Consider the following 20578-nt stretch of genomic DNA (forward strand, 5'->3'; position numbering starts at 1 on the left):
CACACTGGAGGCCCGCCTCCTACTAGCAGCTTGTCCAACCAAAAAGATGTATTTCAGATAGTAATTTTTAAAAAGCATTTAAAAATTTTAAATTATAATTTTATTTAGTTTATATGCACACGCGCACACACACACACACACACACACACACACACACACACACACACACGCTGGTGTTGGTACACCCACCAAGTTGTGCTTGTGGAGGTCCTTCCACCTGGTGAGTCCTGAGCATGAAACCAGGTCGTCAGGCTTAGTGGCTGGCACCTTGACCTGATGGGCCACCTTGACAGCCCAGTAGGTGTGTTTTGTCTTTTCTCTTTGTTTGTTTGTAAAACAGAGTAGAACCATAATAAATTCTATTCATGATACAGCTTTTGATTTATCTATTCATTGTATATAAAACATACATTATGTCTCCCCTTCTCCCTTCCTGCCTGCCTTTTTCTTTTTTTGTGTGACACTGATTGAGCCCTCAGCCCGGACCCTGCCTGCTAGTAATTGCCATACCAACTGGATTGCACTCCCAGTCCACAAAGTAATTTTCTTACCCGGCAGGTTTATAAGTCTGAATGCCAGCCATAGCACTAACAAGGGCTCCTGGAGAATGAGGACCCACCCTAGGTCTCCCCTGATTCTGCGGCTTCATGAAGTGCTTGGCACATATCAGCTGCTCAATAAAGACTTTTCAGCCAGGTGGTGGTGGTACACGCCTTTAATCCCAGCACTTGGGAGGCAGAGGCAGGTGGATTTTTGAGTTTGAGGCCAGCCTGGTCTACAAAGTGAGTTCCAGGACAGCCAGGGCTACACAGAGAAACCCTGTCTCGAAAAACCAAAAAAAAAAAAAAAGAAAAGAAAAAAGAAAAAAAGACTTCTCTAAGTCAGCTGGAAATCTCAGGAGCCCTGAGGAAGACGCTGAACCCTGCAGTGCAGGGGCCTGCTCTGGGGTCAACCCTGCAATCTGGCACCGTTGCCCAGGGCCCTTCCAGACACCGTAGGAAGGCAGGCCTTTCCGTGGGGATTTGAGATTAAGGCTACTGTGTGTGAATAGGAGAATGTGCTTAGTCCTTGTTTGTCTAAGGTTGACTGTGAAGCCCCTGTGTTTATTGCTTAGAAAGTGGCAGTCTTTGGGACAGCACAGTGGGGGAACACAGAGAGGAAAAGGCCTGATGCTCATCTGATCTAACTCTCCTGAGCTTGCTAACAGTGAACCTGCACTCACTTGCTCTCCTGATGGATCCTTGTACATACATACACACTCTTCATATCATAGGTAGGAACGAGGAGGCCCAACATGGAACTGAAGTCCGGGACAGACTAACCAGGGAGCTGAGACAGATCTAAGTCCCTCGAGGGACTGAAGGACAAATTAGATTGTAAATGGAGAAGGGCCTAGAAAGCAGGTCAAGTCCCTCTGAAGAGACAGGAGTCAGTGGCTAGCTCCAGGGTCTTCTGACACGAAGGGAAGGGCAATGGCTGGCACACCCATCCCTCCCCAACTTGTCTCTGGGTTCCAGGGTTCCCTAGCTGAAACTCTCCAGGACCACCATGGACTGTAGAACCATGCAATGAAGGGTGATGGCTGAGAGGCAGATGGGCCTCAGGCTACATCTGTGCCCTGACAATCCCTCAGCCATTTTGAACCTCTCAGAATCCAGTGTCCTTCTGGAAGCTAGATTACAACTTCCTTCCTCTTTGGCTTTGACTGGAAGGACTGAGAGAGGTAAGTTAAACAGCTAGGAAGTGTTCACAATGGGAGCCCTTCCTTTACCTTTCACCTCCCCTCAAAATCCTTTCCTTCCACCTCAGAGATTTCTCTGAGATAAAAATAGAACCCCTCTGACCACGTGTTCTGCCCAGACATCTTCAAACTCCAAACTCCCTTGACTTTCTGTAAGTTGGATTCCGTTATTTCATTTTAGTAAACTTCACCCATCAAAGTCCTTTGTCATCTCAGATTCTAGTTGGCCGAGAACGTGTGCGCATGGACACATACGAACACTCATGCTCTCTCTTCAGCCATGAATTCCACACATCCTTCTGGGAAAAAAAAAACCCAGCTCCAAAGCCCTTCTCAGATTTGCACAGTTGGAAGCTTCTGGCCGTGTGACTCCTGAACACAGTGTACCAGTTCCTGCCTGTCTCCCTGTGGGCCTATCTGACTCCCACATGTGATGACAGGTGCTCCACATACAAGAGTCAGTTCCCTGCTCTTGGTAAACCAGGTCTTCTGTGCACTTATGCTGTGGGCAGAATCAGCCAAGCGTGCTGTGTCGCACAGGCGGCCACAGCACACTCATGGCCTGTCCCATGGGTAGACGTTACTTAGAAGACTTACAATGGCCCACGGCATCCAGGAGGATCTTAAATCTGGGTCCCTTAGACAGCTTCCTGGGTGAGGGAATGTTGCAAGACAAAGACAGCTAGGTCAGGCAACGAGGGACCAGGGGCTGGACGACCTTGAGCGAGGCCTTTCTTTTTAGTGGGAGTCACGGCAAAATTTTGAAGTCTATAAATATGACTTAAAAAAAAGCTAACTATCTGTCTGAAAGAAACTAGGACAAGAAGAGCTTTTTCAAGCAATGTACATCCTGCCCGAGATTTTCTTTCTGTCTCTGTCTCTCTCTCTCTCTTTCTCTCTCTCTCTCCAACAGTTGAACCCAGGGATCCCCCCCCCATTCTACCCATTACTGCTTTACTTCAGTGACACCCAGCCCCTGAGAACCTTAGCTCCCCCAGCCCCCATTACTACATAGGGTAACTTGGAGGTAGAGACGGGGCAAAGGCCCTGGTTTGCGGTCTGATCAGAGGTCCCCAGCAGTGGGTGACCCATTTATGCCTCTCCTTGGGCTGTTTATAGCACGGGCTTGAAAATTCATCTAACCAACCTGAGCAAGGATGGTCTATCAGGACAGGATTCTCCCAAGGACAGGAGACATGAAGTGGACAAAGCCACTTGGGGGAAGGCATAGGCCTTGTACATAAACTGTCTACATCGGATCACCCAGGGCCAGTTCTCTCAGAGACAATTCCTCCATTCTCTTTATTTGGAGAATCACGTATCTCTTCCATCCACCAGTCAACCAGTCAGCATCCAGCAGCGGGCGGGGCTCCAGAGTCTCTCTTGGCTTAGCCCATTCTAGTTGTTCTAGAGTGGGTAGCTCAGACATCTGAGGCCAAGATGTGAAGAGTTTCGGTACCTGGAGAGGGCCCGCTCTCTGGTGTGTAGATGGAAACTTCCAGTTGCATTCTCACAGGGTGGGAAGGGGAGAGGCCTGACAGGGTTTATTTCTTTAGTTACGTTTTTGAGGCAGGCTTTCATGTGTTCTCAGTCGTTCTTAAACTCTCTATGTGGCCAAGGATGACCTTGATCAGATAGATGATCAGAAGATCTTCCTGTCTCTACTTCCTAAGTGCACCATTATGCCCCATTTATGCAGAGTTGGGTATGGAACCCAGGGCCTCCTCATGCATGCTAGGCAAACACTCCACCAACCAATCACTCATGAAGACTCTGCCCTCGTGCTGTAAAAATCACTACCTAAAAGCCCCACCTCCTAATATCGCCATTTGGGGAATGAAAACTTCAGCATAAGTAATTTAGGAGAAGCAGGCTTGATAGGGTAAGCCTGTCATCATAGCTGCTTAAGCAACTGAGAGAAGATAGTTGCAAGTTCAAGTTCAGCCTGGGCTACCTAGTGTGTTCAAGGGCAGCCTGGGCAACTGACAAAGATCCCGTTTCAGAAAAAGGACTAGAGAAAGAGGCCATTTTCTTAGCATGTACAAGGTCCCACTGTTCAGTTCCTAGTGTCACAAGACAACAATAACAGTAATAGTAATGGTCTGGGGAGGATGCAAAAGCCCAGCACAGGTCACATCTGCTTCCCTAAGCTGTGGGCACACAGCAATGGGGCAGAAACTCTTCTACATTCCACACTCACCATGGGGACGCTCTGTACCATGGTCTGGATTAGGGTGTTCAGAGGGAAGCAAGACCTGGCTAGTCACCCAAGGAGCAACTTGATCTGGTGAGGGGGTGGGGGTGGGGATGATTAAGTTTGCTCTGATCAAGGGACCACCCTGAGTTTTTCTCTTGGGTGCCCAAGGCCCTCAGGACATACGGTAGGCATTCCAGGGAATGAATGGGCTGATTGGGATCAGAGTCAGTTATAAAGTTCCTGTTAATGACCAAGAAAGCCTGGGTGTCCCAGGAGGCAGAGGGACAATTTCTCTCTTAACTCTTGTCAACCAGCAAGGTTGACAATCGCCCATGATTCTGCCTGCCTTTCTCTTCTCAGGGACCTCACTGGGAATCCTGTTTTTAACAATCAGAGCCCCCACTGGACCCTCTCTCCTCCCAGTGCCTGGTAAACAGGACCGTGTGGGGAAACTGCCTCACCCAGGCCAGCTCCCACACACTGCAGCTTTGTTCCAGCCATTACTGCATAATAGATGGGCACAGGCCTGGACCAGCCTCGGGCGCATCTTGGACAACAGGCCTGTCACTAAGAGGCTGTGAGGGGCATAGTTAGGACACAATGATTTCTAGTCAGAGCTGAAGACTGGACAAAAGGCCCATCCCCCAGAATGCAGGATGGAGATGGAAAAACGGCTAGTCTCCCAAGGACTCTGCTGAGTCCTGAAATCCTTCCAGTGACCCTCCAGCCATATCCTTGACCTTGAGGATTAGCTGCCTTTCCTAATGACTGGGGGGGGGGCAATAGTCCCTCTTCCTGCCTCACCCCCTCCCTATGCTCCTTCTTTGGGGATTTTTTTTTTTAAAGCAGGTGTTACTACCTCATCAGAATCTGAGATGCTCCACACAGTCTTAGGCTGTGTGGTTTCTCATTTTGTTGGTTCACACTTTCCTCAGGTTCCTCTCCCCTGTTTGTGCCCACACATGCGGGCGAAAACCACATGGGGACAAAGAATAAGGGCGATGTGTCACCAATCAGTCACTGCATGCTTCCTAAAAAAAATTTTTTTTAAAGAAGCTGTACACAATTTTGCATGATGCCACCCTTTCCGTCGATGGATATTTAAGTAGAATGAAACACACGCAGCCCGTCCCTCTGTGAGCAGAGTGGGTGATGTACACTCAGCTGTTATAGCAACAGGGATCTGCCACACTTGCCTTTGAACCATTCTGTCAACCCATTAAAGATGAGTTCAGGGGTTCTCCCAGGAGCAAAAACACTTATTCCAAGGCCAACATCTAGAGTTTGTGATTCAGGAAGTCAGGGTGAGAGCTTGGGAACCCGCACTTTAACAAGCACCCCACAGGAGCCAACAGGGGCCGTCACAGACCACATAGGACACAGAGGCTAATGAGGAAGTGATACAGGTTTCAAACAGGGACCACACAGTATGCAAACTACAGGTGCTAAATCTATAAAGATGAGGCTAAACACACAGAGCCCTGGGACTGAAAGCAGAAATGGTGGTAACAGGATTCTGGAGCCACCTTAAGATGCCATGGGGCAAAGCGTCTTTCTGTTGAGAATCTTGGCAACTTTATCTATCGACGCCGGTACATACAGAGATTTGCCACAGGCTGGGATGGAGGTAGTAGGCATTTTAGTAGATTCCAGGTTCCAGACCCAATAACCTCCAGGGTTACTCTAATTTAGGTTTATAAAAGCTGTGGTCTGATAATCCCTGTTAACAGGAAGGTGTTTTAAAGCAAGCTTTCATCGTATAATAAAAAGAAATTTATGGAATTGTGTGTCGTCAATCTTGAAAGAGACAAAGAAGGGAGGGGAGGATGCAGCTCAGTTGTCGAATACTTGCTTAACAGGCACAAAGCTCTGGGTTCCATGCCCAGCATCACATAAACCCGGCCCGATGGTGACACACATCTGCCATCAAATCTCTCAGGAGGTGGAGGCAGGAGGATCAGAAGATCAAGGTCACCTGCATCTACACAGAGAGTTTGAAATTAGCCAGGGCTACAGGAGAATCTGCCTCAAAAAGAGAAACAAATAAATAAGCAGAGAGCCTTGTACCTGCCAGTGGACGGAAGATGGGTCAGTCCTTCAAGGTTCACTGCATGGAAATGAACCGGCTGAGAGGTCTAAGATGGGAGAGAAATCATGATTGATCTGGTCTGACACACGTCAGTTGGGTAAGCCATGGTAATGAGCAGCTGCTACCAGCACACAGATGTTTGAAGCCCGGAAGCACTGAGTTTGCACATTTGATTTTTGCTGAGATAGCTCATTTCCCTGCTCTCTCCTAATTATAGCCTTAGAGGTTAGCTGGAGAGGAAAGGACTACATTTCCCAAGAATCATTGCAATTTAGTGTGTGGCCACATGACAACGTTCTAGCCAATTAGATACTTAACACTGGCAGCACCTGGTAATCAGTGGAGGAAGGGGAATAAGTTGTTTCTGTGGCCCTGCTGGGGAGCCATTTTAGGTGCTAGAGCAACGCACCAAGTACTTGGGCCCCTTTAACTTGGAAAAGGAGTCAACTGAATGGCCAGCACACTTACTTCTAGATTGTGATGTGACACATAAACCGACTTCCATTTTGGTCATGCTAATTTAAGTCTTTATTAGAGCATCCTGAATCGTGTCTTTGCCCCAAGCACTGTGTCTAACTCCTCTAAGTTTCCATGGCACTGCATGGGTGAAGGGCACAGACAACCTGGTTCTGAGAGTGTCAGCTAAGGCAGAAAGTAATCAGCTACTACTTAAGGCCTCAGTATTCTACCCTACCGTTCTCTCTGCAGACCATTGAGTGAACAAATGAGCCACAAAGAAGCAGAGTGAGTGGCTGGGGGCAGTTAGAGGCCATGTTGGCAAGGCCAAGTGCAGAGCTGGAAGGAGCCACACAGTATCCAATCCCACTCTCTGGTTTATAGGGCAAGGAAGGAAGGTAGGAAGATCTGAAGTCACGTTCAAAGCTGGAAGCAATCAGCAGGCTCAGGCTTGAACCCAAGTGGCCGGATCCTGCCGAGCTCAGGGCACTTTCTAGACTCTCCCAACTGCTGGAACACTCAGCTCAGAGGGACTTGGGAGTATGCAGATCTTACCAAACACCCTCTTTCACCCCAACACTTCTAGGCTCTCCAGCTCCACCCCAGACCTCGGGGCCTTCTGAGTTCTTTTCCCATCCTGGTGGACCGTGTCTATACAGAGCTGTTCCCACACACCATGCTCAAGGGCTGGGCTCAGGGCCTGCTCAGCTGAGTCGCCTGGAGTGTGGACAGCTCATTTCCCAGTCTCTTGTTAAGACAAATACAGCATTTTCCAAAGCCTTTCTCTTGTTTCCCCCTTGGGCTCTTTTCTTGGCTGCTTCTAAGGTGTGAAAGGGAAGGTGCCACCTGTCACCACTGGCTGTTAGTTAATGTCTCTTATCTCTAGGGTCAAGGGCAGGGTGGAGTCTCAGGTCCATTTTTCTCTGATGTACAGTTCTGATGCTGCATTGCTGCCTCCCCTAAACCTGCACCTCACAGAATCTGAAATTCTTTGGGTGAACCTTGGAGAATTTCATTCTGCAAGCTGACAAGCCATTTTGATAAGTGAAAGAAACAGTTTGGTCCTTGGGAGACCAGAGAGACTTGGAAGAAACAGCTCGCTACGCAGGAACAGGGAACAGACATAGGATTTGGTATATTTATCTGTTTTTCACTGCTATAATACCTAAGGTTGGTAATTTTATAAAGAAAAGAGGTTTGGGGGGGGGATTTGTCTAGCAATGGACTTTCTGCCGGAGAGTCTCTCAGGAACTCCACTCTGATGATGTTAACCAACCCTGATAACTTCCCAGAGGTTCTACCTTTAAGCACCATTGCTAATTGCCTTTCAGCTTGTGTATGTGTGTGTGAGTGTGCACGTATGTGTGTGTGTGTATCTCTGTGTGTGCTCACACTTGAGGTGTATGTGTGCATATATGGAGACCAGAAGTTGACAATGGGCATCTTCTATCACTTTCCACCTTATATTTTGGAGTCGGGGTCTCTCATTGAACCATATATGTATATGAAGCACGTCTTACTATATAGCCTTGGCTAGGCTGAAACGCTCTATATAGACCAGGCTGGCCTCAAAGTCCCAGAGATCTGCCTGCCTCTGCCTCTGCCTCTGCCTCTGCCTCTGCCTCTGCCTCTGCCTCTGCCTCTGCCTCTGCCTCTGCCTCTGCCTCTGCCTCTGCCTCTGCCTCTGCCTCTGCCTCTGCCTCTGCCTCTGCCTCTGCCTCTGCCTCTGCCTCTGCCTCTGCCTCTGCCTCTGCCTCTGCCTCTGCCTCTGCCTCTGCCTCTGCCTCTGCCTCTGCCTCTGCCTCTGCCTCTGCCTCTGCCTTGGGAGGGCTAGAATTACAGGCATGTGCCACCCCACCCCCTTGAGTGTCTTGCAGATATTTTTGACCTAACATCCTGAACCGGAATGAGGGATCCTTTAATCTACTTGGCCCGTCCCTGAGACCCCTGGTACACGGAAGAGTCCCTGCCACATCCTTACAGCCCACCTTGAGATTAGATCTGCACAGTCACCATTGCTACCTATAAAACCTCATATCCCTCTATTTCCACTTAAAATTTGGTTGTACAAAATTATTTATTTATGAGTGTGTATGTGTGGCGTATGTGTGGGCACACGTGCCACAGCACACATATGGAGGTCAGAGAACAGCAGAATTGTTCTCTCCTCTCAGCCTCACATGGGTGGCGGAAGTCACGCTCCGGTGATCACATGGCAGGTGCCTTCACCCACTGACTTGATCCCACCAGTCCCTACCATTATTTCTGCTTGGCATGTATTTCAGTGGTATCATTATGTGTGTGCATGTACATGCACAGCTGTGTGTGCATACGTGGATGTGGAGGCCAGAGCTGTCATTCCTCAGACATGGGCCACCTTGTTTTTTGAGATAGGGCCAAGAACTTGCCAAATAGTTAGGCACCATCATGCCTGGTGTGTGTGTGTGTGTGTGTGTGTGTGTGTGTGTGTTGGTATCTGAAGAGCGGAACTCAGCCCTGATACTTGCATGACATACACATCACCACCTAACCAACCTCCCCAGCACATATAAATTTTAACAGCTGCAGAATGTTCAATTGGAAATATGCTACTTAATGCACTTAACCAGTCTCCGGTTGTCAGGCCCCTCTTTTGCTTCCACTCTGGAGCTGTATAAACAGTGTTCTGGCGAGCATCTTGATGCTCAGAGCCTTTCTCTGCGTTGGATTACTTCCTCTGGACACATTCCCAGGAGTGGGATTACTGGGTCACAGGATGTGGACATTTTTACGGCCGTGAGACATGTTGCCAAATTGCTCTCCAGAAGGCAGACACCTCTTTACTTTGTGTGTCTTTGATAATGGTTTATACAGTTTTGGACCATGTTACCCCAGGATCCAGGATGATGCTGGGCAGCTGGGAGTTTGGACTTTGTCTCTCTACTGAGAAATGTCTTTAAAGTGGCTTAATAGTTTCCTGACTATCAAGATTATAAATGCATGGTATAGAATGCAGTCAGCGCGGCGGTAGCCAGACAGAACAAAAGCACCGTGAGCCCTCCTTTCTCTCCTTGGAGTCTGAAGGTGGGGGTTTCCGGTGTTGGAATACTAGGCTGAAACTTTGGGCTGAATTTGTCAGGAAGTGAGGAGGTTGTATTAAATCACAGTTTATGCCTAGGGAGAACCTGATCCTGCCAGAGTTCCCAGGAAGACTTGGACAGTCTAGCCATGTGGGATCTCAATCTCCTCCTTAGTGTGAAATTCCACAGAGGACCAGCAAGGCTCCCTCAGGGATGTCTCCTGAGCATCTCTGCCTTCACCAGTCAGGTGTCTGCCTCTCCTTGGGCATGGTGCAGTCCTCAGACAGAAGCTTGATCCATTCCTAGTGAGGAGATGGTTTGATGCTGGACAGGCCACAGAGAGCCAAGCCTCGTTCCTGACCTTAGAGGCTAGCACTGAACAGAGATCACAAGACATTCTGAGCAACGCTGAGGCCCTGTAACTGGGAGTTCTGGAGTAATGACCTTGAGCAGACACAGTAAAGGGGAGAGGGGATAGCTCAGACCACCGAAGTGTTCACCAAGCCCTGTGTCAGGTGCTTTGTACACGTAAATCACACTGACCGATCGCAACACTTCTGCCTATGGAGAGACTACTATTGTTCCCCACACTTACAGATGAGGAAACTGAGGGTTCAAAGCTTGTCCAGGACCTCAGAGCAGAAGGATAGAGAGGGAGAGGATTGGAACATGTTGTACCTCTCACCCTACAGCCTGGCTCTCATTCTGAATCTAGGATGAGACCAGTGACCCTGACTTCTGGGACGATATGTCTGCCCCCTCCTTAGTCTGTCGGCCCTGACCTCCCATTCCAGGCTAACATCCACACCTCAGTGTGCGACCGCTGCATACAGAACATCACGGGTTCAATAGCTTAAGCAATGGCCATGTCATTTCTCAGAAGTACAAGACCAAGGTCCGGGAAGGCTGGTTCCTGGTGAAGTCTCTCTTTCTGGCTTGCAGACCACAACCTTTTTGGTACATCTTCAAGTGACCTTTCCTCCCCCTAACTCCCGTACCCTCTGCACCCCACTTATGACATCAGTCCTGCCTAAGGCCTTAACTCCCTGAGTGCTCTCAACCTCATCTGATCTTGGATGCTAAGCAAGGACAGGCCTGGTTAGAACTCGGATGGGTGGACAGCAGTTCCCTTGGGGTAGGGTTCTACTTCATCACTTCACTCAGCCCAATTTCCTCATCCAGTGACCATCTCCCAATGCAACGGGGGTTAGAATATGAAGCTGGGAGCACACCGAACAGCTCACTCTGACCAGCTCAGTCAGCAGTACCCTAACTCTGTCCCCTACAAACCTACACTCCCTGACATCGGCGTGTGACCTTGTACCGAGATACGTGCTGTGAGAGTGGCTTAGTCAGCAGAGTGATTGCCTCACAAGCAGAAGGACCCATCCCCATCTCCAGAACTCACAGTACGCAGGCATGAGTACACAAGTGTGTAAGGCCAGCAGAAGAGAGGCAGAGAGAACACACACTGCTGGAGCTTGCTGGATGGCCATCCTAGCCTAACTGGTGAGCCCCAGGCCAGTGAGAGGTTCTGTCTCAAAGGAGGCTGTGCTCTTGAGGATGGCACCTGAGACTGTCCTCTGGCTTCCACATGTACGCACACACAGGTACATGTATGTGTCACCCCCATGCACACCATTCACACACGGACAAACACATCACATTTTTTTTCGAGACAGGGTTTCTCTGTGTAGCCCTGGCTGTTCTGGAACTCACTCTGTAGACCAGGCTGGCCTCGAACTCCGAAATCCACCTGCCTCTGCTTCCCAAATGCTGGGATTAAAGACATGCACCACCATTGCCCAGCTACACCACATTTTTTTTAAAGCTCCCCCCCATCCCAGTGCCACCCACAAGCATGCCTCTTTCTTTCTCACTAGATCATGGTGATTTGGAGTTTACAAGCCACGTTCATCTGCTCATGCCTTTACGCATGCACTTCATTCATTCATTCATTCATTCAGCCTAGCAACTGTTGCGTGAACAGCTTCTCTCCCAGCCGCACATGAGCTCACCCTGTGGGTGCATAGTGACGAGCATCCTAACGCAGCATGACCACCACAGACCTCTCAGGGGACTCCTTAAGCACCAAGAGCTCTCAGACACACTTTTGTTCAGAGTTGGGGCAGAATTGTTGATTCCAGGTGGCTGCTGTTTCTAGACAAAGGATTGCAAACCACCCAGCCAAGAAAAGGACACAGATGCCAAGGAGAGACGGGCTTAGTGTGTGCTGTTGACAATCAGCACAGACAGACCCAGAGCCTGAGAAGAAACAGGCATGTTTCTGTGAAATGTGGCCACCAGGAAACAGGCAGGCAGTGCCTCTTGGGGGTTCTCCAGCAAGGGACCTACGATACAGACTTCATGCACCCTGCCCAATAGACCCTGTACCTGCCATGCGAGCCAAGCTGTCAACACCTGGGAACACCTAATTGTAATTCCCTCCATTCCTTCCACAGCACTGAGCAGACAAGAAAGCTTGGCTTTTTTCAGAGTTACACAGCTCGGGCTGGCCTAGAATTGGAGACCTTCCTGCCTCAGGCGCCCAAGTGCTGGGATTTCAGGCCTGTGGCACCATGTCCAGTTGATTCTGTGTTTTCATCCTGAAAACATTTACAACTTAGGGAGGATCTTCTGAAACATAAACCTGGAGTTGGGCATGGCACACACATCTATAGGCTGAGACAGGAGGATTGCAAGTTCCAGGTCAGCTGAGACTCTGTCTTAGAAACATGAAACAAAAGCAAGCCCCCAAATGTAGTGTGACTCCTTGGGTAGCATCACTAAGCAGTTCCCTGGTCCCTATGCTTAGCATCAAGTGCATGGTCCCTACAAATGGGAATACAAGGGCCTAGCAGGCCTGACCCCTGACCAAATACAAGGAGGCACTGGCTGCAGTCAGCTTTTCTGCGTGCTTCGGAGCCTTGCTCCTCTTCACAGGGCCTTTGCACGTGAGGCTGTTTTCACAGCCTCTGTCTACTGGTCACTCACCCTTGCCTTTGGTAAGACTGCCATCAGTGCCACTACCTGAAGCAAATTTCCTCTCTTCCCCACCCTGACCACCTCCTGTTCATCCCAGCACCCTCACTGTCCCAATGTCGTTGCCCCAGCAGCCTCCCTCCCACGCTGCCCTTGACTGTAACTTTGCTGGCCGACACATGAATGTTTTATCCCCAGCGCCTTACAACAGGCAACACTCAGGGGATGCAGGATGGATGGGGTCCAGGACAAGCAGGTCCCCAATCTGTGAGTTCCCACCACATGCCACCCCACTTGCCAACAGCCCCCAGGGCCAGGGCAGCAAAGTCACTTTGGATGCAGCCAGAGCTGATGCAGGCTTAGTGCAGGGGCAGGGTGGACACTTAGGAGTGCTGGAGCCCCAGGGAGGTGGGGGTGGGGCCGGGGAGGATGCAGAGCCACAGAGCCTCTGTTGCCTGCATTGGCTTTCTGGCTGCTCTGCTGGCTAGCTGCCCCCACACCTGCATGCCACCTTGTTTCTCTTGATGGAAGCATGACACCCCAGGAATGCCACTGCTCCAAAGGGTAGTTGGGAGGTGTCCAGTCCCCTTTAATTAAAAATCAACCAGCCAGCATCCTCTTGGGTCACTCCTCTCCTCTCTTCCTAGAAACCAACAGTCAGCAGGGCAGGGAGAGGGAGGGGTGGCAGCAGAGGAGAAATGGCTAGATCTGCACACACACACACACACACACACACACACACACACACACACACCTGCTCCATCTCCTCCCATACTCACCCACACCCTGCTGCCACCAGGCTGACGTCACTGGGGCTTCCTTCATCTTCCCTCCTTCTCTAGAGCCCTGGTTTTAGGACACCTTCCCCTGGAGACTGTCATAACCACCATAAAAGGCGGCAGGGTCTGGTAGAGTTCCCAGTACCCACATAAATAGACATGCCCCAGGCTTAGGAGAAAGGGATTACTAGCAAACCCTTTCTCCAGTTGAACAAGCCCTGGGGTGCGGGGAAGAGGTTAGTGGGGGACGAGACCCACCCACACTGAAGGAGCTGTCATCCCACAGCAAAGAAGTAGCGTGTCCTTTGTGAGGTGCCAGCCTGGGACTGGGCTGCAAGAGGGCTCTCTGGAGCATGAATTAGCCAAGTATCATTCTAGAAGCAGGAGTTGCAGTCAACCCAAGAGAGCTTCCTGGAGGAGGTGCCAAAGAGCCAAGGTACAACACTCATGTTAGGAAAAAAGCTGCAAAAAAAAAATTAGTACGTAGGCTCTTAGAATATGAAGTGGTGTGTGTGTGTGTGTGTGCATGTATGCGTGGACACATGCATGTGCGTGCATGCATGCACTCATATACATGTTGCACAAGTGCATGACATACATGTGCAAATTTATGCATGTATACATGCATGCTTGTGTGCCATGTGTCTGAATATGAATGTGCATTTTATATGAAAAGGTGTTCATTTGTCTGTGGGTTGAAGAAATCCTCGGCAGTAGCTGTGAGGTCAGCTAGAACATTCTTCCTTCCACGCAGTACAAGGTCATACCGTGGGCCACAAGGTCATATCATGGGCCACTTGCACTTTTCCTCTGTGTCCTCTATCCAGCCCTGTGTCCCTTCTCAAGGTGGGGGGGGGGGTTATCTCAGAAGCAGAGACAGCAAAAACAGTTTAGACACGTAGACAGGCAAGGGACCCCCAGCCCCAGCCAGTCTCTAAGGACTTAGTTCATTAGGAAGCATCCTTGGTTGCCATGGAGACCCGGGGCCCCCCAGAGCTTGGCTAATAGTCTCTGAATTCACTCAGGCCTGGAGCACAATTAGACAAGATGGGTTTTTGAATCAAGGCATTAGGAGACCCGGATGTCCAGAAAGGCATATGACAGTCTCCTAGGGGAGGGTTGAGCCTAGGAGGGGACACTGTAGTCACAGGGTCACCAGGGCCTGCCACTCTAGGATGGAGAACCGACTTGTCCTGGGGAGCAATTCTCTAAAATTGTTCCAGGGCAGCCCTGTTTCAGTCTGGGTAAGAAGGGGGTGAAGAATGAACCCCCAATTTATTCTAGATTCTTCTGTCCCTGAAACAGGGGAGAGGCTGTCATCTGTACTCTCTAGAAAATGTGCCAACCAGTGAGCCTCATGTGACTGAAGCTACGCTGCACACAGAGGAGATGAGCTGACTTTCTTGAGCAAAATACAGGCACATCATGCAATAGTCTCAAATTCAGTGGTTCTCAACCCGTGGGTGGCGACCCCTTTGGAGGTTGAATATCCCTTTCACAGGGGTCGCCTAAGACCATCAGAAAATACATCATGATTCATAACAATAGCAAAATTAGTTATGAAGAAGCAACAAGAGTAATGCTATGGTTGGGGGTCACCAACACATGAGGAACTGTAATAAAGGGTCTCCGAATGAGGAAGGTCAAGAGCCACTGCTTTAATTGAACGCACACAGCACCAGGCATAGAGGGAGCACGCCCTGCTGCACTCCTAACCTGCTGCCGCAGGCCTCAGGGCTCACTCTGTGGCAGTAAGGCTGAGATGCATTCTGGATGCATCCATGTCATCCTGGCAGGGACCTGCGGCCAGAGCGCACGCTGACTGGGCTGTAAGGGATAAGATCAGGAAGTTTCTCCGGTGCGAAAGTGGGCAGGGATGGTTAGCCTGAGTTTGAGGGGAGCAAGCAGAACAGTGGGTGATCTAAACAGAAGTTAAAGAAGTGTACAGCGGCCAGAGATGGGAGCATCCAATATCCAGGTGAGTGGTTTGGTCAGAAAGATGCTGGCGGGCAGGTCCCTCATCTACTTCCTGTTCCAGCTAGGCCCTCCCTGGCGAACCTACAACATGGCTACCCTGATTTCAGTCCTCAAAAGAAACCACAGATCCCAGCAACCCTCATCAGAACAGGAGTCCTGCATAAGCTCCTCCTGGGCCTCACTTGTCTCCACACAGACTGAGCCCAGCAGGGAGGAGCGAAGGGGAAGGGCAGAAATGCCAGCGCTGGCCCAATGGAGGATTGGGCCCTTGGCAGAGGAGGGAAGGAGCTGTATAGAGGGGCTGTAGGACAGGAAGTGCCCGAGTCACCAGGTGCTCACCTCTCTAGGACACTTACCTCCTGGTGGCTTCTGGAAGGTGGAACTTTCTAGTATCAGAGGTGTAGGCTGGTATGCCAAGCCTGCAGCGCCCCAGCCCTCATGCCTGCCCCCTGACCCACTTGCACCCGGTGTAAGGCCCACCACCAGGGCTCTGAGACTGGCCAGCTGCCCCCCACACCTCCAGGCATCGAAAGCCGTCTATCACACTGTGCTGACTGGGAATGGGGAACAGGGATGGGCACAGAACCGCAGCTGGACTTTTGCCCGAACCCTCTTCTTTCTGCCCTGGTTTACCGCAGTCACTCGGGTGACAACCCCGCGCTCCATGGCAACAGGAGGGCTTGTTTGTTAGAGCGTTCCCCTTTTCTTTCCTTTTGTGATGGGAGGAGAGGGGCCATCAGAAGGCTTTATTGACTAAAAGCAGGACTTTTGAGAGAGGCAAACATTACAAGACATGTGACAGAATCCAGAGCCACCTCAGTCTGCCATGTGACCTTGGCCATGTTACCTAATCCCTATAAGCCTCACTGTGCCCCTCCACAAAATAGGTACAGTGTTACAGGCTGCGGGCAGGATGCTGGGAGACCCAGGTGGAAGACTCCATGTAGGCTAGGGCAAGGTGGGAAGTGAGGGAACCCCAGTGCTTCGCACTCTGTCCCCAGCTTTCCTGTTAGATTTAAACTTCACAGCATCTCTACCACCTAAACCAGGCCAGCCCTGGAAAAGCTGTGCCCCAAAGCCAGCAAAGCATCAAGCCTCTGTTTCCTGTCTCTTCTGCTTGACTGAAAAGTCTGAGACTTAAGAGCTCTTTGCTTTACTCAACCATAGCTCCAATTACCCACAGGGGGAGAGAGAGAGAGAGAGAGAGGGAGAGAGAGAGAGAGAGAGAGAGAGAGAGAGAGAGAGAGAGAGAGAGAGAGAGAGAAGAGCCGATCAATGCTGGGAGACAGGGAAGTGCAACCCTGAGGATGTCCGGAGCCTTCCTTAGTGCAGGCAGTGCAACAGGAACACATGACCTGGTTTGAAGAATCCTCAAGAGAGGAGAGGTGGTGGCGGGCGAAGCTACTGACTGCTCTATGGGCCACAGGTCAGCAAACCTGGGCAACTGATGCAGGGATCCCTCTGCAGAATACCCAGCCCCCAAATGTTCGGGATGCCCTGCATGCCATTCCGCAGCAGCGTTCTTAGTCCCGCTCTGTCAGCAACGTTCATGCATCTCTTAAGGGCATCTCTTTCCAAACCCTCATAGCTCAACGTGGCTGCTGGGCTCAGGCCTCAGCCTTATCTTCCTCCCTGCAGCTCCCAGTCAGTCAGTAGCTAGAGGCAGAGAGTGCTTTTTCCTCTGCCTCCCTTCTGACCTGTGGCTGGGACAAAGGGCCCCTTCCTCCTTTACCTAGGCTTTAATGTCTGTGGCAGGCCAGGTCTCCCCAGCCTTCCAGCCGGCCACTCTGAGCCAGCGTCTTCAGAATCCTCCATGCTCCACCCTTCTCTTCCTTCCACTTCTCTTACCGAGGCTGCTCTGTCACGCCAGCCCTTGCCTGGCTGGGTATTTCTTAATGTCATTTACTTCCAACTGATGGGATGTTTATTTGTGCTCTGCGCAGGCTCCCCACCCTCCCGGGACGGTCCTAAGGGCAGGGAGCTCTTCTGTTTTGATCAGAGTGTAGATGTGTCCCACTTTTCTAGAACATTTGCTGGCCCAACACACCCTTAGTGAGAGACGCTGAGGACTCCGCGGAGCTGGGCTGTATCCTCTCTCTTCCTTGCTGTGCACTGATGCACAGCTGAACAGGCCACTCCCCAGACCTGGTCGCCACCAGCCTCCATCTTCCCAGCCCCCACAGCTCCTCAGTCACATGCATTCATACTCAAGCATGTGTCCCCCTTCCCAGAACCTGAGCAGGCTTCCTGAGTCCCATTCAGCCCTCATTCATATACCTTCTTCTGTTTGCCTGCCCACTTCCCAAAAGAGAGTTCTGCTTCCTTAAAAGCTAGACAAATCTGTTCTATCCTTATCCTCTGAGCCAGAGTAATGGGTGGCATACAGCAGGTGCTTACTGGTTGTAGGTTTGTGTATAGCCTTGATTGCTCGAAGGAAATTAACTGTGATTAGGGATAAAATCTATCCTGGGACCAGGGACAGCAGGCTAGTCATGGGTCTGAGAATAGGATGTCAGGAGGGTCCCAGAGACATCTCATGCAGTTCCCTAGGGCTGGCAGAGGCAGCTCCGCCCCCTCTCATGAGTGGCAGCTGCCCTGACCACTATCCAGCTTGGCATGGAGCCCCAGGCTTTCACATCTGAAGATTCGTCTGTCCCACTGTCAGGACGAATTGCTACCTTACTCCTTGGTGCCTGCAACTCCCAGGGGAAGTAAACCGGACACCGAATCTCCTTCCTGGGAGGAAATCCTGCCAGCATTCTCAGGGACAAGGGACATTAAGGCCTAGCTAAAGGAGGAAGGGGCCCTTTGTCCCAGCCACTGAGGCAGGGTAGGGCCTGTATCAAGTGGGCACACCTTCTGCTCTGAACCCATAGGCTCACCTGGGCCATGGACTTCCCAGTCAGCCATTATCCCGGCTTTAAACCTTGCATATGGTGCCCTAGTACCGTGCAACCATTCTTCCACATGCCTGACCACACCAGACCCTCTGAACGCTCTCAAGGAGCAGACAGTCCTGGATTGATAACTCCTTCCCTTCAAAATTGGAATTAAAGGCCCAGTGAGGTTAGACAAGTTGCCCAGGGTCACACAGCATGGCAGAGGCAGATCTCATCATAGGAGGCAGGCTGAAATTCCAGTTACTATTTGAAGTTCAGGAAAGGCTCTCCAGAGCCTGGATGGAGTCAGGAAGGATGAGAGGACCCCCTGGTCTCTTAGGCATTCTCTCTCCTTCCTCCAGATGCTGAGGCTCCGCCCGGCTTAAAACCCAGACGAAGCCCGCCCGGCCGGCGAATGCTCACCGAGACACCAGAAGCTGACTTTTCCCTGTGGCTTCTGCCCTGGAGGATATGTTCAATAAACAGAGCTACTTTCTCATCTTCCTGTAAACATTTCAGGCAACACAAACAAACAGATATGCTTTTGATCTGCTGCGGCTAACTCAGAAACAGGGCGTCACTTCCATGAAGAACTTCCCACCCCCAGCTCTGCAGAGCTCCCAGGGCTGTGGGGGACAGGGGATGGCAGGAAACTGCCCTTCCTGCTGAGGCTGCTCATGGGGGCGGGGCGTAACCTGCAGTGAGATGGAGTCCAGAGTTCTGTCCCTGTCAGAGGCACTCCTAACCACCACCCATCCAGGAGGACTAGTCGGCTGCTCAGTGTCGGCTCTGTCATTACTGCCCAAGACTGTACTTCTGGGAGGTCGGGCACCCCCACTGAAAAGCACCATCCTCAGAGTAGGCTCTGTCTGGAGAGCCAAAGTCCCCAGGAGCGGGCCCCCACCAGCCTCTTTCGTTTATTTATTCCAATGTTTGTAGGGCACATTGTTCTTGGATCTGGAATATTCGGTGGCTCCTGTTGCCAATGGGATTCTGGTTTTCAAATGGTTATTTCCTATGTTGCCATCCAGCCCCACCCAGCATCCCAAACACAGGACTCTGCTCCAGCATCCTAGAAGCCTAGATCCTCCTTTTTCTCCCAGTGCTCAGAATTGTCACTGTCACCACCAACTAACCTCCCTTGGTTACTGTCCTCCAGTGCCTCGCCCTTCTCCCCTCCTCCCTGTGGCTCTCAGTCCCAATCGCTCAGGAACCACTCCTAGGGTGTGTTCCTTCATCTCACTGTCCCTGGGCGAGCCAACTGCAATGCCTGTGTTACCAGCTATCTAAGGGCCAGAACCAGACCTGGCTGTTCCTGAAGGGATCTCTAGGAAACACACTGCCACCTAAAACAGCTCCCTGAGCATCTCAGTGCTCTTTAGAAATGCCAAGAGCCGATCAACTACAGAACTGATTACAAAACTCGGAACAACTTCTAGACGGTCACGGGTCACGGAAGAATAGTGAATCATGCCACATCCAGGGTTCAGGTCCACAAGCCAGCCCCAGAAACAGGAGGTTAGTCCTGGCCAGGTGAGCCCCAGCTGAGTTTGCACTTCCAAAGTTCTAGTGCAGACCCCAGGCCTGGTCTCCTATCCCCATATCTGGGCTGTCTGTAACACAAAGCAGCATCCTAGAGTAGGTGGTTTTATGGGAGCCAGGGAACATTTTGCATCTGTTTATGCTTTCACATATGTGTAAAATATATGTAGTATGACCTACTGCACAAACCCTGGGTGTGCAGAAATGGAGCAGTGGATGTTTATACACACGTTCACTCCTGCAACCACTACCACTCTAGAAGGTTCTTATGTATGACCTCACACTCTCGGGTACCACTGAGAACGAGATAGAATTTCATCAGAGAAGAGTTCTGCTGATGAATGAAGGAGACAGAGGGCACAGCCAGGCAAGGCCCTGGCTGGGAGGACCCCTCACCGTATAGCATGGGCACCAGGCTACCCTAAGATGCAGCAACAAGCCCAGACCATGGGGCACATGGGTGACTGGACTTGAACACTGCCCTTCTATGGGAAGTCTCTTGAGGTCCTCCCAGAACAAGGATGAGAAAGATAAGGGTGTGCTCAGTGAAGGACACACTCACAAAGAGAGGCAGGCTTCTGGGTCTGGGAACTCAGGGCAGGGAGGAAGATAAACAAAGGCCACATCAGGACAGCCTCAGGGCTCAGTCACTCCTGAACCCAGTCGCACCAGGAGATATTATCCTGAGACAGCTGAGTCCTGGAGGGGGTGGGGGGCAACCTAAGGTCACACAGGAATTGAGGGCAGGATTCAGGCAGGGGCCTCTGGGTCCCACACGGCCTTGTTACTGTGCTCTGTCCATGTCTTCCTGGAAGGAGATGGGCCTTACCCAGCTTCCCCTGTATCTGAAGTCTAGGATAAAGGGCAGGGCAGTGTC

General features: G+C 50.9%; 1 protein-coding gene across 5 annotated transcripts in view; it reads right to left on the bottom strand.

Moving 5' to 3' along the window:
- Window positions 1-20578, bottom strand: part of Coro2b (coronin, actin binding protein, 2B) — a 117555-nt gene that overhangs the window by 84969 nt on the left and 12008 nt on the right. Inside the window, exon 1 of one of the 5 annotated variants that reach the window (XM_006511099.4) lies at window positions 15637-15827. The exons of 3 other annotated variants lie outside the window; for them this stretch is intronic. The gene's annotated coding sequence lies outside the window, so the exon portion shown is untranslated. Of the gene's footprint in view, window positions 1-6005; window positions 7161-15636; window positions 15828-20578 lie in introns of those variants that run through there. One more of the 5 variants, XM_006511097.4, reaches the window with a different exon arrangement.

The sequence above is a fragment of the Mus musculus genome, chromosome 9, assembly GCF_000001635.26.
Source record: "Mus musculus strain C57BL/6J chromosome 9, GRCm38.p6 C57BL/6J".
In the NCBI taxonomy this organism is placed as follows: Eukaryota; Metazoa; Chordata; class Mammalia; order Rodentia; family Muridae; genus Mus; species Mus musculus.